Source organism: Scyliorhinus torazame, chromosome 9, assembly GCF_047496885.1.
Source record: "Scyliorhinus torazame isolate Kashiwa2021f chromosome 9, sScyTor2.1, whole genome shotgun sequence".
Lineage (NCBI taxonomy): Eukaryota > Metazoa > Chordata > Chondrichthyes > Carcharhiniformes > Scyliorhinidae > Scyliorhinus > Scyliorhinus torazame.
The window spans coordinates 45,963,261-45,979,168 of record NC_092715.1 but is presented as its reverse complement, the minus strand read 5'-3'; the positions used below and the strand labels follow the sequence as shown (position 1 = coordinate 45,979,168).

The window sequence follows — 15,908 nt, the reverse complement described above, 5'->3', positions numbered from 1 at the left end:
GATTTACTGGGTTACGGGGACAGGGCGGGGGAGTGGGCCTGGGTGGGATGCTCTTTCGGAGGGTCGGTGCAGACCTGATGGGCCGAATGGCCTCCTTCTGCATTGTAGGGATTCTGTGATTTGAAGGATCTGCATCTGAAAATTCTTTGCAAAAACGTTTTAAAGAAAATCCCCAGATAGATCCGCCCTACCATGACCAGAGAATGATATAGGACAGAAGGAGGCCATTCGGCCTATCATACCAGTACCAGCCCTTTGAAAGAGCCGTTCAATCAGTCGCATATCCCCGCCTTTTTCCCCCGAGTCTGTAAAATCGTTTTTTTGCATATTTATTAATTTTGAAGGTTACTAATAAATATGCTTCAACAACCTGTTCAGGCAGCTTACAGTCATAATTCAAGATGAAGAAATAAATAGAAGGATATGTTGATACAGTGAGAAAAATAAAGTGTAAGTATGCTCATGAGGTGCAAATGGAATTACAGCTCAGAGCAGCGGAGTCCAATTTACACTTTCCAACTCAAGCTTCCTCATTTCACTCGCGGGATTATTTTCCATAACATACACTTCCTATATTCGACTCGTATTTTGAGCAGTCCAAAAGAGGGCCATCCCCTGGACTGACAAATGTACCGACATTATTTTTCTTTCATGGTCCTCTGTCTCAATAAATTCTTAGATGTAAGTAAGTCAGAGTAATCAGACCACAAGAATAAAGTCGGGTTATGAAAATGACCAGAGCTGGGGGACTAATTTCTGCAGGACTGGTAGCATCTGCCGAGAGAGAAGAGAACTAATGTTTTGGGTCTGAATGACTCTTTGTCAAAGCTGAGGGCAGTGGGGGAGGGAGGTGGGGGGGGGGGGGGGGGGGGGGGGGGAGAAGGACCAGCCCTCCAGTTGGCCCAGCAGGCCCATCAAAAGAGACCACCTCTCTGCCTGCCATCAGCTCGCACAGGGAGAACTGTGGAACTGGATGCTTGGCATGGAACACGCCAGGAGCAGGTTTTATCCCAGATTTAACAGCAGGATGATGAGGCCTGTAGTGAAGTTATGGAAGCTCATCAGCCCACACTGCTGGTAAAACAGCAGAGGTGGGCAGGCAGATGGGCAGCAAGCATGGTGCCCACACAATTTTACACGTCCACGACTTCAAACACAGCGGCAGGAGAGCATTAAACCCGATCCCATGTCTCACTCGATAAAGTTGTGAGGGTTGGTATGTCTGCTGCAGCTGGTTTCTTGCTGTTGGGAGCCCGCCTGTAATTTATTTGAAGGGGATGGAAACACTTGTTAATGCAGCTGACCTGTAAAAAGCCAACTTATTTACTACAAAGGGGCTGTGCAACAACACATGCTTTGTAGAAATAGAAAACAGAGATAGATTTAAAATTTCAAAAAATAACGAGCCTATTAATACAATTCAGGACGGCTCTCGATTCGTCAATCATGTTTTGCACAGTCTCCCAATGTCTGTGTGGGGCGCACCCCCACAATGCAAAAAGCTGTGCAGGGTAGATGAATTGGCCACGCATAAATTGCCCCTTAATTGGGAAAAAAAAGAATTGGGTACTCAAAATTTATTTTAAAAAAACAGATTCTTGAATCATGTCAATTTACTTCAGAGATCTATTGTCCTGAAATTCAATTCCCAGCACAAATTTATTACAAGCTCATCGGTACATTGAAAATATGTTTTCAGTAGATTTTTTTAACATCTTACCTATTAGGCGGTTGTAGGAGCCGGTAGTGGTTTTCTGTCACCAGATGATGATGTCAGGTGGTCCCATGTTCTGCCCTGAAACATAAAATGGGAGTAGAAATGTCAAAAGAATATTTCTTTATTCAAAATGTATGTTTTCGCTTTGAAAAGAGAGACATGTTCTCAAAGCTTCGAACCTTGCACCAATCAGGAAAAATGCAACATTGCCAAATTCCAAGTGATCACAGCTATTTATACCTCGGGGCAAATGGGTGCTGATTGGTCGGCAAGCCAGTATTGGGCATGGTTGATTTGCCTCGTTGCGCCCAACCCGGTGACGTGACGAGACGTCTCGCACGATTTGCAATGCTCAGAATGCACCGCGAGATCCAACAAGATCTCGTGAGACATTGTGAGGGCGCGATCAAAATTTATGGATGTAAGTGAGCAGTTAGGCTGCCAGGGTGGCACTGCGAAGCTGGCAGTGATAAGGTGCCCAGGTGCCTGGTTGTTCATGCCAGAGATTGGGTGTGGAGGTGCCCTTATGAAGTGGGGCTCAGGAGGGCTCGAGTATCCCAAGTAAATTGGGTCATTGGGTTGATCCAGAAGCCATGGTGGGGGGCAGGGGAGGGGGAGGGGGGGGGGGGGGAGAGATTGGACAGCATTTAAAAATGTGCTCAGATCTCTTCCTGCACAGATGAGCTCAGCGCAAGAAACAAAGGTAAGTGCTGCCTTGGTGGGGCATTCCTCACCGAGGCCAAAAGCAAAACAAAGTCCCGTTTTACAGCAGGGTCATTCTCAGCGCCAAACACCCTGCAATTCGTGCCCAAAACGGTACTCTGTTCTTCCCCATTAAATCGTGCCTATTGCTTTGTCAAGACACTGCCATGGAGATGGGGCGAGGCAGTGCCTGGTGTTAGTAGCCATCCTATGCTTTGATTGTAAGAATTTAGGGCAGCACGGTGGCACGGTGGTTAGCACTGCTGCCTCACAGCACCAAGGTCCCAGATTCGATCCCGGCTCTGGGTCACTGTCAGTGTGGAGTTTGCACATTCTCCCCGTTTTTCCCCCACAACTCAATGATATGCAGGGTAGGTGGAATGGCCACGCCAAATTGCCCCTTAATTGGAAAAAAATGAATTGGTACACTAAATTTGCCAAACATTTAAAACGCGTCAAACAAATTCTCCTCAGGCAGGAGCAGAGGAAACTCACAAATATTAATAACTGACGGAAAGTAGGCAGCGGACAGTCTCTTCACTGAACGCAGCAGTTAATTGCTGCAACTATCCAAAAAGTGACGGCGTTCATCTTGAAACTTAATTCTACAGTGCAAATGGAATGATCAAAGTGAACTTTTACTGGAACACAGGTGCTTGTGGAAAACCTGAAAGTGAATAATACATTTTTAGCCAAAGTAATTGTTTGTCCGCTCCTGAAAACATTCTTGCAACCAGTCAATCAAGGGTTTCCTCCATTAGTTAATTAGATGTGCCTTTGTTTGATCTCTGTGAGATTTTGAGTGGTAAAATGCTACTTGTGCGTGATGGAAGTGGTGAGACGCTCGCTACAGGGTGTCTGGTAACCAAGAAAACAGGATAAACAACATTGTAACAATCAGATTGAAGGACAGTGAAATGAAGAGTTCAAGGTCTGAGCAACAAAAAGAATGCTGGACTGGGACAACTTTGGACTGGGTGAAATCAGTGCTAAATCTGGTGCAGAAAGAGAAAAGAGAGGGAAAGGAAAATTAGAATAGGTGTGATAAAAAAGGACACAGAAAGAAAATATTTGGGTTTTTTTTAAGTAAGAAAAACAATCTTGAGCAACATTTAAAACCTGAAGGAATACGACTCCATTCTTCTAATCGTTCATTTCCAGGGCCAGAGGGATTGATTGACAGTAATACTTATCACATGATTAAAAGATTACTTAGCCTGAAATGGACACAGTGACAGCTTATATTAATATAGGGCCGATAACATAATAAAACACAGCAAGAGCAATTTAAAACTAATTGTAACACCGAACCTCAAAAGGGCTATATAATGACTCAGGCCAGGCCTTTGAGATTGGCCAATTAGAATACGAGTTCCCTGATTAGTGGCCCATTCAGGGAACCCCTTTCTGGGTATATAACAGGGAGTGTCAAATCCTCTGCACTCCCGGTGTAGACAGCAGACTGAATGGTCATGGTTATTCAGCTGTTGAGTTTATAAATAAAAGGAATTCGGGTGATGGGACTTCTGCCTCCGTGGACTTATCACAGTGGCGACGAGGAAAACGGAACAACCCGAAGAAACCTGCTCATTAGCAGCCGCCGCATATTGAGGCACTGACAGGCAAAATGCCTTTATTTGGAAAGTTGAACTCTTTTGACCCTGCAGTGGAAGACTGGGCCCAATATGTAGAGCGGATGAAGTACTTCTTTCGAGCAAACAATATAATTCTGGATGTAAAGCAACGGGTCATTCAACTGACCGGGTGTGGGCCAGCAGCCTTTGCCATTATGCACAGTCTCACTTTTCCGGAGCACAGGACATGAAAACGTTCCAGGAATTGACGGATTTAGTAAAAGAGTACCATGATCCTAAACCACCTCTGATCCTGCGAAGGTACCGGTTTTACTCAGCATTCCGAGACACTGGGGAGTCGGTTACAAACTTTTGAACAAAATGAAGGCGATTAGCAGAGGCTTGCGAATTTGGCCTGACACTAAATGAGATGCTCTGAGACCGTTTGGTATGTGGAATAAATAATTTAGCAATACAGAAACGTCTGTTAGCAGAGGTGGAGCTGGGTTGCAAACAAACATTGCAGCTGGCTTTGTCCTGAGAAAAAGCGGCAAGCGGAGCGCATGAGTTACAGGGTACTCCGATGGAGGTAGACGCCCATACCAGTGAAACTGAGTTAAGGGACGACCGCTGGAGGATAGGCAACTGCATAGCCTCCCTCAGGAATGACTCTGATACTAAGATAACCAGGCCCACTCGCAGAACCATTCCCAAGCAAGGGAAAATTAGGACCAGACAGCCGGCAGGGTTTTTGCCTGGCAAAATATTGTAGTTGTTGCCAGAGATCGGAGCCAGAAAGGAGAAATGGAAGCCCCAAACCAAAATCTTGGAGAAGGTCACATAGGCCGGGGTACAGGAGAATGTATACCCTAGAAGCCCCACATACCTCCGACGAGGAATAACTAAATTGTGTAACGATGGTGAAATCAAAACCCATTAAATTATCCATAAGATTGAATGGACATCCCACACTGATGGAAGTCGACACTGGAGCAGCCGTAGAAGTGATATGGGAAACAGTATTCAATAAAATTCGCACTGGACTCCAACCCTCATTCCTAACCAGGACCTCGGCAAAACTGAGGATATCCACAGAGTGTTGGGCATAACACATGTAACTGTGGCTTATGGAGAGCAACTGGTTAGGCTGGCTTTAATGGTAGTGAAAGGTGTGGGGCCAAGCTTATTGGGACGAAACTGGCTAAAAGAGATCCAGCTGGATTGGGTAAACATTTCCCAGCTGGAAAATGGCCGCCTGAGCGAACTCCTGTGCAAATACCCAGAGGTTTTCCGAGAAGTGCTTGGAACAATAAAGGGAGCAAAGGCGACATTGCATGTAGATCCAGAGGCAGTCCCAAAATTCTACAAGGCCGACCAGTAGCCTTCGCGTTAAGGCAGAAAGTCAATATGGAAATAAAACGTTTAGAGCGTGAGGGAATAATAAAACCGGTCCAGTTTGCAGAGTGGGCAGCACCTGTGGTGCCTATCCTTACGCCGGACGGCTCGGTCCGCCTTTGTGAGATTTCAAACAAACGATTAATCACTACTCACAACTGGACAAATACCCAATTCCCCGGATTGAGGATTTGTATGCAAAACTGGCTGGAGGACCCCTATTCTCAAAGCTGGATATGAGCCACGCATATCTACAGCTGAAGCTGGACGAAGGGTCCCAAAAATTCTCAACGATAAACACCCTGACGGGCATTTTTCAATATACAAGATTACCCTTCAGGGTATCGTCAGCTTGTGCGATATTCCAGAGGACAATGGAGAATATCTTGCAAGGGCTACTGTAAGTCGCCATTTACCTGGACGACGTCCTCATTACAGGAAAAACAAAGGCAGAACATCTGCAAAACCTGGAGCAAGTCCTTAGGAGGTTTTCAGCAACAGGCGTGCGCCACAAGAGAGAGAAATGTGTTTTCCTCACACCTCAAGTAACCTATCTGGGGTACAAGGTTGACAAATCAGGGCTACACCCTTTGGAGGATCGGGTGAGGACAATTAAAGATGCCCCGGCCCCCACCACAATCCAGGAGTTAAGGTCTTTTTTAGGACTGGTGATATATTATGGAATATTCATACAGAGCTTCCATCTTGGACCTCCTACACCAATTACTAAAAAAGGGGGCAAGCCTGGGAGTGGTCCGCCCGCCAAGACAGGGCTTTCAAGAAGGTAAAAGAACAGCTTTCCTCAGAACGTCTTGGCACACTACGACCCCAGGAAAGAGTTGGTGCTCAGGGGCGACGTGTCTCCATATGGCGTTGGTGCAGCTTTGGCACACAGAGGGCAAAACGGACAGGAACGACCTGTAGCGTTTGCTTCCAGGTCGCTGGCAGCAGCAGAACGAAAGTACGCCCAAATTGAAAAGTAAGGCCTGGCCGTGATCTTCGCGGTGAAGAAATTTCACTAGTACGGGCAGAAATTCACTATAATTACTGATGTTATGGGCCAGGGTTTAGAGAACCCCGAAGTGTATCATGGAGTTCACCTGACCCAAAATAGAGGAAATGATAATGAAGTTACATTTCCTGGACACCATTTCCAGTGGCTGCACAACACATTCATTTATGGACCCAAAGGGACCCGGTTTTATCAAAATTAAAACACATAGAACATAGAACAATACATGGTGCTAACTGGGGCGATGGAAGTCCGGTCCAGGCGGAATTCCACCCTTGCTGGAGCAGAAGAGAGCAGATCGATGTGAAAGACGGGATCCTGCTATGGGGGGCTCAATTAATAGTTCCAAGTCAAGGCCGTCAAGCCAAACTGGCTGAATGACATCATGGGCACCCTGGAGTCTCAAATATGAAGATGCTAGAATCTATGTCTGGCGGGCAAGCCCGGACACCGACATAGTGGCATTGGTAGGTTGGTGCCAAGAATGCCAACAAGGGCAGAAGGCCCCCGCTGCACCCATGGGAATGGCCAGGTAGACCATGGTTGTGACTTATGTCGATTTTGCAGGCCCATTCCTGGGTTCAATGTTTTTTATAACAGTAGACGCCCATTCCAAATGGCTGGACGCCTATAAAATGAACTCTGCAAATTCGCACCTCTTTGGCAACGTTAGTTTCGGATAATGGATCGGTTTTGAACAGCCAGGACTTCTCAAAATTTATGAAGTCGAATGGCATTCGGCACATAAGGACGACACCATACCATCCAGCATCGAATGGTTTGGCGGAGAGAAACGTCAAGACTTTAAAAGTCGGGTTGAAGAAACAGTCAGCAGCATCATTGGACACCAAACTGTTGCGCTGGCTATTTGACTACAGAACAACTCCACACGCCACAACAGGAATAGCACCAGCAGACTTTAGGTCGCTAAGAATCAAGGGATACATGGAATGGATGGGGAAGTGGAGTTGAAGCCCAAGGCCAGCCACGATGATGCGGATTGGTGGAGCAGGATCGGTGGACTATTTGGCCTACTCCTGCTCCTATATCTTGTACTCTTGTGGAGGAGAGGTCAAGGAGATGGGGAGAGGGCTTTCATACCTCACCAGTGCCTGACTGAAATAATGCATATATATAAAGTCTGAGGACTATGACTACGTTCGAGGCTCCGCGAGGGCTAGAATGTTTCATGGAGATGGCTGGATGTTTCCTTGCAAAACCCCTTTATGCACAGCTCATCAGAAATCATCTCACTGTAAACACTCTGGAGTGGGTAATCGTCCCTGCTCGTCAACCCTTGGCACAGTTCTCCCCTCGACTCTGTTACTGTTGCCTGCTGCAGCTTTCTCTGCTGTACCGTAACAGTCAGATGTCCAGTGGAAACAGCATCTTAACTTGTTTCACAAATCTTCCTCTCAAGCCACTTTGAGCTCTTCCAGCTGAGAACAGCCAGCCAGGGTAGATGATAGCTGCTACCAGTATGACACCCGCCCGAGCCGTAGGATTGTCACTATATCCCAGGCCAGAGATGAAACATGATGGCAGGAGGTGGGAAGCAAGGTGTGGGTTGTGTGATTATAACCAACCCACACCCCCCCCCCCCACTTCCCGCCACCACCCGTTCACTCTGGGAGCCCACAAGAAACCCTGCATGAATTTGTTTGATGTGCTCCATTCAGGGGAAGCCCGCTGGCCACGTTAATTAATGGTCCACTTAATTGGCCTTAATAGGCCTTCCCGCTGTGGATTTGACAGTGGGGCCCCCTCCCACATGATTAAATGACCGCCGTGACCAAACCCAAGCAGGGCACCAGATTCCGCCCATGGAGGCCGTGACACCAAACCTCTGTGACAGCTTCACATGGAATTTCCGCCGACTGAAGAATTTTGATCAAAGATCACGCCCTGAAACAGAAACTCTGTTTCTCTCTCCACAGGTGCTGTCAGGTCTGCTGACCATTTCCAGCATTTTCTAGTTTTTATTTCTGATTTCCAGCACCCGCAGACGTTTGCTGAAGAACTTCCTCTGACCGAATCCAGGCCTAATTCAATGTGCACAAACTGTAAAAGAAGGCTGAGATGAGTTCCTTCAGCCCCTCAGAGCTGCTTTAACTTCCTGTCATGTGTGAACTTTGCGTCCCTCAACGTATTTGAATGAGGAGCCAGATAGTGAGATGCCAAAACTGTCACAGAACTGTCGATTGAGGATCGCATTGCAGGCAGCATTTCTGCATTTAACTGCGCATCTGCACTAAACTGGTGGTGGCATTTTCACGTAAAGAACTGAGTTCTGTTTCCCCTTACTTTTATTTTGATAGCAATTGCTGGTCAAAAATCTGGCATAATGCCCATTCAGTAAGGTAAGAAATATGAAAAATATCTTGGTGTGCTGAGGGTGTATCTACACTTGCATATTTGGCATTACCTGAAGAAAATTGTTTCCTTGTGACCCTGATGGTGAGAGGAAACTCACTATTTCAATGACATAGGGATGTAGGAAATAGAAGGAGTAGGCCGTTCAGCCCCTCGAGCCTGCTCCATCCTTCCCGTACCAGCCTCCCTGAACAGGCGCCGGAATGTGGCGACTAGGGGCGTTTCACAGTAACTTCATTGAAGCCTACTTGTGACAATAAGCGATTTTCATTTCATTTTCATTTTCATATCATGGTTGATTTTCTATCTCTATGCTATCGTTTTACTATCTAGAAACCCATCAATCTCTGTCTTGAGCATACTCCATGTCTGAACCTCCACAGGCCCATAGGATAGAGAATTCCAAAGATTTACTACCCCCTGAGTGAAGAAATTTGTCCTCCCCTCAGTGATAAATGGCCCACCCTTTATTCTGAGACTGTATCCCCTGGTTCTAACAACCCCCTGCCTCCTACCTCCCCTCCCAGCCTTGGGTCACTGTCTGTGCGGAGTCTGCACGTTCTCCCCATGTCTGTGTGGTTTTCTCCGGGTGCTCCGGTTTCCTCCCACAATCCAAACATGTGCAGGTTTGGTGGATTTCAGTCAGTCATATCAGCTAATTCATGGACAGATGATCACTTACTCCGTCAAAAGTGCAGTGAATAAGTATACCTGTTCCAGGAAGATTATGCACAGTGGAAACAAACGATAAAAGCTGAAGGCACTGGATGAAGAGCTAATGGCTCCTTTTGAATACATTGAGCATGCACGGGGTGTTAATCCTAATTAAGTTTTAAACTGCACAGATTGATAATGAGCTCTTAAAATATTAGACAGGCATTTCACAGTCAGGGTATTATGACAATTGCAGAGACTATTAATGCTTATGTCCTTGTTGGCCTTGAGTATAATTGCTAAAGGGCACACCAGATGAAGTCTAATAGTCTATGGGCGATCCAATGGTCACGCTGCACCTGAAAAACAGTTCGCCGCAGCGCTGCGTAGCTGATAAAAGGTGGGAGAACTCGCTCCCGGGATCTACTCGGCTCGCAACGCTTTGAGAGATCCACTGCGAACGCCAGGAAACACTCGGCTAAACATGCTCGCAATGGGACCTTGTTCCCAATTAGTTGAATTGAGCCCTAAGAAAGTGGAAGGATCAATCTACAATGTCGCTGAGTTATTCAGAGAAGTCAAGTTTTGCATGAATGCATTATAAAGAAACCCGGAGTCATTTCAGGAACTATAAGACCATAATTTGCAGGAGCAGAAGTAGGCCATTGGGCCTATCGAGTCTGCTCTGTAATTGAATGAGATCATGACAGAGCTGATATAATCTTCAACTCCATGTTCCCACCTTATCCCCTGTTATAATCTGCCTGCTTACCACTGGCTGGGGACTAATGGCAATCCCACAATCCTCGGAGTATGAGTTTCCCCAATGAGGGGGGAGGGGGGGGGGGAGGGGTTGTGGGCAGAGAAATCATTAGCAGATTTCATGCATAAATAGAGCTGGCCAGTTTGGAACCAGCTAGAGAGGAGTGAGCAGCAAGCGAGTTACTACTGCTGTTATATATGTGTAAATAAATGTTATTTCTTTCTATCATACAACTCGTGCTCAATTCTTCGTGGCCCTCACAAAATCCCCATAACACTTAATTCCCTTCTTGATTAAAAATCTATCTACCTCAGCCTTGAACATACTTAACAACCCAGCCTCTTCAGCCCTCCGCAGTAAAGAATTCCACAGATTCACTCCGTTCTGAGAGAAGAAATTCCTCCTCATCTCTGTCTTAAATGGGAGACCCCTTACTCTGAGATTATGCCCTCTGGTCCTAAACCAGCCACAACCTCTCAGCTCCTGCTCGGTCAAATCCCCGAGAATCCTATGCATCTCTATAAGGTCGCATCTCATTCTTCCAAACCCCAAAGAGTACAGGCCCAATCTACTCAATCTCTCTTGACAAGAAAATCCCTCCATGCCTGGGATCAACCTACTGTACCATATCTACTTAGATAAGGGAACCAGTGCTTATCGCAGCTATGTTTGCTATTTATTTACCAGGAGGCCCATTTGCAAATTCCGCTCGGCAACTAGAGTCCAATTAGCATAATTTCTAAAGGTTTTCTCCACTTGGCCCAAGCACAATTTGAGTTCAGACTGTGAGTGTCCAGATTTTCTCATCCTGCCCGCTGTTTTACATCTTCCGAACATTTCCAGAATTGAATTCACACATAATAATAATCTTTTTATTGTTATAAGTAGGCTTACATTAACACTGCAATGAAGTTACTGTGAAAAGCCCCTAGTCTCCACATTCCGGCGCTTGTTCGGGTACACAGAGTTGAAGGATAGTGAAATCAATCGAGTCTCAAAATTACTGTTGGTGACTTTAACTGTTAATGTTGGCAAAACCTTGTTTACATAAGCTTCCTCTTTCTGCATTTTTATTAACATCATTAAATCATGGGCCAGTGTCACCATTAAACTCGGAAACTATGGAATGTTGTAACAACCCATTGAGTGTGCACCCACTCATTTCACAAACAGTAAATTTTCTGCTTTGATGTTGCCGCTCTGCTGTTGACAGTGCTTCATCCATGCTTAACTTTGTAGGAAGCAAAATAAACCAATTTAGTTCGGGTCCATGAGTGAGGATGAAGGGGACTTTTTCAGGATGGCAGCCGGTGACTTGTGGTGTGCCTCAGGGGTCGGTGCTGGGACCACAACTTCTCACAATATACATTAACGATTTGGAAAAAAGAACTGAAGGTACTGTTGCTGAGTTTGCTGATGATACAAAAATCTGTAGAGAGACAGGTATAATTGAGGAAGCAGGGGGGCAGCAGAAGGACTTGGACGGCTAGGAGAGTGGGCAAAGAAGTGGCAGATGGAATACAATGTGGAAAAATGTGAGCTATGCACTTTGGAAGGAGGAATATAGGCATAGGCTATTTTCTAAATGGGGAACTGCTTAGGAAATCAGAAGCACAAAGGGACGTGGGAGTCCTTGTTCACGATTCTCTTCAGGTTAACGTGCAGGTTCAGTCGGCAGTTAAGAAGGCAACTGCAATGTTAGCATTCATGTCGAGAGGGCTAGAATACAAGACCAGGTATGTACTTCTGAGGCTGTATAAGGCTCTGATCAGACCCCATTTGGACTATTGAGAGCAGTTTTGGGCCCCGTATCTAAGGAAAGATGTGCTGGCCTTGGAAAGATTCCAGAGGAGGTTCACAAGAATGATCCCTGGAATGAACAGCATGTCGTTTGAGGAATGGTTGAGGACTCTGAGTCTGTACGCGTTGGAGTTTAGAAGGATAAGGGGGGATCTTATTAAAACTTACAGGATATTGCGAGGCCTGGGTTGGTTGGACGTGGAGAGGATGTTTCTACGAGCAGGAAAAACTAGAACCAGAGGGCACAATGTCAGACGATCCTTTAATACAGAGATGAGGAGGAATTTCTTCAGCCAGAGGGTGGTGAATCTGTGGAACACGTTGCTGCAAAAGGCTTTGGAGGCCAAATCACTGAGTGTCTTTAAGACAGATATAGATAGGTTCTTGATTCATAAGGGTATCAGGGGTTATGGGGAGAAGGCAGGAAAATGGGGATGAGAAAAATATCAGCCATGATTGAATGGCGGAGCAGACTCGACGGGCCGAGTGGCCTAGTTATTCTCTTATGTCTTATGGTCTTATGGAATCAAAGAGGTTTTTAGGCCATTCAGTCCATTGGAACTGTATGGGTGGACCACTGGAATGAGCCTCAAACTACCCACCTTTATGTGACAATCTAAAGTTAATCCTCTTGTCCAGCTCACTCTTGATAGGGCATGACCGGGATTCTCTGATCCCCGCTGGGAGAATCGCCGTGGGGGGGGGGCGCAAGAATCGTGCTCCGACGCCGGCCCGCCGATTCTCGAGATTCTCCGCGCCAAGTGCCCGCCAACTACGGTTCTATACAGTTACAACATGACGTTCCAATTTTTAAAGTCAATGCCCCGGCCGATGAAGGCAATCTGCCTTCTTGACTGCCTTATCCACCTGCGTTGCCACTGTGATCTGTGCACCTGTACACTCAAATCCCTCTGGTTTCTCCCAATTACTGTATATTTCCCACCTCTATTAGACCTTCCAAAATGCATCAGCTCACATTTGTCTGGATTAAACTCCATCTGCCATCTCTCCACCCAGGTCTCGAACCGATCTATATCGTGCTGTATCCTCTGACAGTCCCCATCGCTACCTGCAATTCCACCAGCCTTTGTATTGTCCGCAAACTTACTAATCAACCCAGTTACATTTTCCTCTATATCATTGAGATTTACCACAAAGTCAATAAGGTAAATCTGAAGTCGCTGTTTTTTGTGTCAGAAACATGGCAATTCAATACAATAAATTAACGCGGTTAACAATGTATAAGACTGTTCATAAATTTGGATAATGCCAATAAAAAGATTTGAAAAAAAGAAACATGGCAATGAAATTCCACACAGCAAGAACCCAGAAATGCTGGGCGGGATTCTCCGACCCCCCCCCCCCCGCAACAGGGTCGGAGAATTCCCGGGGGTGGCGCAAATCCGCCCCGACGCGGCTGCCGTATTCTCTGCCGCCGTTTTTCGGGCGGGGGCGGGATTCCTGCCATGCTGGTTGTGGGCCATTGGCAGTGGCCCCCCCCCGGCGATTCTCCGGGCGCCAATGGGCCGAGCGGTCATCCATCTTTGGGCAGTCCCGCCGGCGTGGGTTATATATGGTCCCACACGGTTGGACCTGGCAGGTAAGTCAGCGGGGCGGTCCTCGGGGAGAGCGTGGGGGAATCCGCCCATGGTAGCCTGGCCCGCAACCCCCCCACGGTGCCCTGGCCCGTGATTGGGTCCCACCGATCTGCGGGTGGTCTTGTTCTGTGGGGGCACTTCTTCCTTCCACGCTGGTCCCTGTAGGGCTCCGCCATGGCCGGTGCGGAGAAGAGAACCCCCCGCGCATGCGCGGAATCACGGTGGCCGTTCCGCGCATGCGCGAACTGACACCGTCCCTTCGGCGCCAGCTGGAGCGGTGCTAACCCCCCCCCCCCGCGTCCACCTAGCCCCCGAGACAGGTAAGAATTCCTCACCTTGGGGGCCCGTTGACGCCGGAGACGTTGGTGCCGGTTTTCCCGCCGGCGTGGGGACTTAGTCCCAGAAAAGGAGAATCCCAGCCAATGTTCATGCCAAGTAATCGGTTTCATTGATGCTGGTTGAGGGGTGAATAGTGGCCAGGACACTGGGAGATCTCACCTTCTTTTCTTGGAAATAATGTCAGGGGACCTTTTACACCCAACTGGGTAGACAGACCGAGTTGCAGTTTCATTCAAGAGATGGCCCCTCTGATGGTGCAGCATTCCCTCATCGGGCACCGGAGGGTCACCCGGATTATGTGGCCAAATGTGTGGAGTAGAACTTGAACCACCAACCTTCTGATTGAAAGGTGAGAGGGCTCACACTAAACCACAGCAAAATACCTCATCTGACTCATGGCTCTGTGTTGAATAACGTAAATGGGTGGGATGGGCGGCACGGTGGCACAGTGTTTAGCGTTGCTGCCTCATAGCTCCAGGGACACAGGTTCAATTCCAGCCTCGGCTAACTGTCTGTGTGGAGTTTGCACTTTCTCCCCGTGAGTGCGTGGGTTTCCTCAGGGCGCTCAGGGACCTCCCACAGTCCAAAGATGTGCAGGTTTGGTGGATTGACCATTCTAAATTGCCCCTTAGTGTCCAATAAAAAGGTTAGGTGGGGTTTCTGGGTCACGGGGATAGAGTGGAGGCATGGGTTTAAGCTGAAGTGGGGCGCTCATTCCAAGGTCCAGTGAAGACTCGATGGGCCAAATGGCCTTCGTCAGCACATAGGGATTCTGTGATGATTCTATGGATTCTCTGGTCCCCCAGCCACGTGTTTCTCGGCTGCGCGCCATTCGCTGGCGGCTGGATTCTATCTTCCGATCGCTTATCAATGGGATTTCCCATTCTAACCACCCACACTGAATTAGAATTACAGAATCACAGAATAACACAGCGCAGAAGAGGCCCTTCGGCCCATCGCATTTGCACCGGCGCATGAAAGGCCCTGATCTGCCCATCGAATCCCACTTGCCAGCACTTGGCCTATAGCCTCGAATATTAAGACGTGCCAAGTACTCATCCAGGTTCTTTTTAAAGGATGTGAGGCATCTCCCCTCTACCACCCTCTTAGGCAGAGCATTCCAGACCGTCACCACTACAAACAACAAAGAACAAAGAAATGTACAGCACAGGAACAGGCCCTTCGGCCCTCCAAGCCCGTGCCGACCATGCTGCCCGACTAAACTACAATCTTCTACACTTCCTGGGTCCGTATCCCTCTATTCCCATCCTATTCATGTATTTGTCAAGATACCCCTTAAATGTCACTATCGTCCCTGCTTCCACCACCTCCTCCGGTAGCGAGTTCCAGGCACCCACTACCCTCTGCGTAAAAAACTTGCCTCGTACATCTACTCTAAACCTTGCCCCTCTCACCTTAAACCTATGCCCTCTAGTAATTGACCCCTCTACCCTGGGGAAAAGCCTCTGACTATCCACTCTGTCAATGCCCTTCATAATTTTGTAGACCTCTATCAGGTCTCCCCTCAACCTCATTCGTTCCAGTGAGAACAAACCGAGTTTATTCAACCGCTCCTCATAGCTAATGCCCTCCATACCAGGCAACATTCTGGTAAATCTCTTCTGCACCCTCTCTAAAGCCTCCACATCCTTCTGGTAGTGTGGCGACCAGAATTGAACACTATACTCCAAGTGTGGCCTAACTAAGGTTCTATACAGCTGCAACATGACTTGCCAATTCTTATACTCAATGCCCCGGCCAATGAAGGCAAGCATGCCGTATGCCTTCTTGACTACCTTCTCCACCTGTGTTGCCCCTTTCAATGACCTGTGGACCTGTACTCCTAGATCTCTTTGACTTTCAATTCTCTTGAGGGTTCTACCATTCACTGTATATTCTCTACCTGCATTAGACCTTCCAAAATGCATTACCTCACATTTGTCCGGATTAAACTCCATCTGCCATCTCTCTGCCCAAGTCT

At 47.4% G+C, this 15,908-nt stretch overlaps 1 protein-coding gene across 22 annotated transcripts in view; it reads right to left on the bottom strand.

Annotated features, from left to right (window-relative positions):
* The window catches only part of LOC140429166 (teneurin-3), a 3,593,949-nt gene that overhangs the window by 1,444,986 nt on the left and 2,133,055 nt on the right, over positions 1–15,908 (bottom strand). For all 22 annotated transcript variants that reach the window (XM_072515817.1, XM_072515806.1, XM_072515811.1 and 19 more), the window contains exon 6: positions 1,721–1,795. The gene's annotated coding sequence lies outside the window, so the exon portion shown is untranslated. The remainder of the gene's footprint in view (positions 1–1,720; positions 1,796–15,908) is intronic.